Genomic DNA, 1,937 nt, shown 5'->3' on the forward strand with positions numbered 1-1,937 from the left:
ATAAATGTCACAGAAGGAAATAAGTAGATTGAAGTTGAAGCTATATTGGCAAATCATTATCACAAAGCTATCTGAATGAAATCTAGGAATTGTGCTATACCCCCTTATAATTATGGCTACAAGGGAGGTACAGATAGATGGAACATGGTCTTACATCTATCTGATAGACAAAACTAAAACAGAAAGGCTAGGTGTATGGCTCATGGAGTGTGGGAGGTCGGGGAGGGAAGGGATTGTAGGACAACAACAAGGGAATGGGTAACAATGATCCACAAATAATGTACTCATCACCTTGTTCATTACTGTACCTCTGTATAGCATCTTTAAAATAAAATTAAAATAAAATGAAATAAAAATGAAATAAAAAAAGAATTGCTTGGAAAGCTTAAGGATTTGGACTACAGGCCCTTTAAAAATGTGCTCCTGTGTTGGGTATTTTGTGACCTGAATTTCTCTATGCACCTTGATCTCTAGATGTTGCTTATGAACTCTACAAGGGACTCTTTGGCCACTGAGGAAGATCTAACAAAATCCATGTCAGAGACAACCTGAGTGACCTGCAACACAAAAGCTCCAGCTGGATCAACAGTCATTAAGAGTGTGAATAGTCTTCAGCAGGTGGCTCATGCCTGTAAATATTAGCTACTCAGAAGGCTGACATATGAGGAGGTCAGCAGGAAAGTCTGTGAGACTCTTATCTCCAATTACCACTGGAAAACCAGAAGTGGATATGTGGCTCAAAATGGAAAGTGCTAGCCCTGAGTTCAAGCTCCATGAGTGACCAAAAAAAAAAGAATGAATTGCTAATGAATATAAGTACTTAGGCTATACGCCAAAAATTTTTCGAGTGGTTCATTGCAAATTATTTTCGATAAAAACCAATTGCTTCACTATAGATATTTATAAAAAAATTGGAACAGGAGAAATAAAAAAAATACAAAATATATGAATTAATAGAATACATTTTAGTTCATTTATGGAATCATGCAAAGAATAGTTAGTACTATTACCCATATTACAAAAATATGTAATGTAATAGACAGTAATGTATGGTAATATATAAATGGAACAATAAAATGTGACTTTATATATACAATAAATACTTATCAAATATCATTAAGTTCACAGTTTAAAAATGAATGGCATATGTCCCTATGGGCCAGATGTTTTAAAATATCCATATGAATTTACTTATTGTTGTATACATACATATATGTGTGTATATTTATAAATATCAAGAGAAAGATGTATCATGTGCAGATACACACACACAAACATACACAAACACAAATTATGAGGCATCTGGTGAGAGGTAGCTTAGTTTGTCCAGAGCCTGTCCTAAAGACAGAAATGTAAGAATGCAGAGCATGGAGACTTTTGAGGAAACCTATATATTGCTAAATAATCTTATTTCTACACTTACCATTGTCATAAAAGGCTCAAGAAAACAGAAGTTCTTTGGATGAATTTTTGTAGTAGTTCTTCAGCATTGACAAGTGGGTAGGATAGATTGCAGATTAAGAAAGTGTGTTTCTGAACCTGTCTGTGAGAAACTCTCTAGAGAGAATTGACTGAGAGAGGAAGATCCACCTCATAGTCCACAGCACCTTTCAATAGGATGTGGTCTCTTGTGCAATAAAAGAACAAGGAGGAGAAAGTAGAACATTTACTCTGTTTCTTGGGTGACATGATGTGAACTCCACTATACTCTGCCCACATGGCAGAGTAAAATTTCTGATCTAAGATTGAACTAAAGAATTCTTCCCTTCAAGTTGCTTTTATTAAGGTCTTGTCACCGCAATTAAAAGCTAAGTACACATCTTTATAACATGTTCTAACTAACTTTGTCCAATGATATAAGACGGATGCTGTTCTGAGAGCATTTGGCATCACCGTCTCTGGGTTGAGAAGGATGGCTACTATTGTAGTGGAAACTT

The sequence above is a fragment of the Dipodomys ordii genome, unplaced genomic scaffold (genome assembly GCF_000151885.1).
Source record: "Dipodomys ordii isolate 6190 unplaced genomic scaffold, Dord_2.0 Scaffold237, whole genome shotgun sequence".
Lineage (NCBI taxonomy): Eukaryota > Metazoa > Chordata > Mammalia > Rodentia > Heteromyidae > Dipodomys > Dipodomys ordii.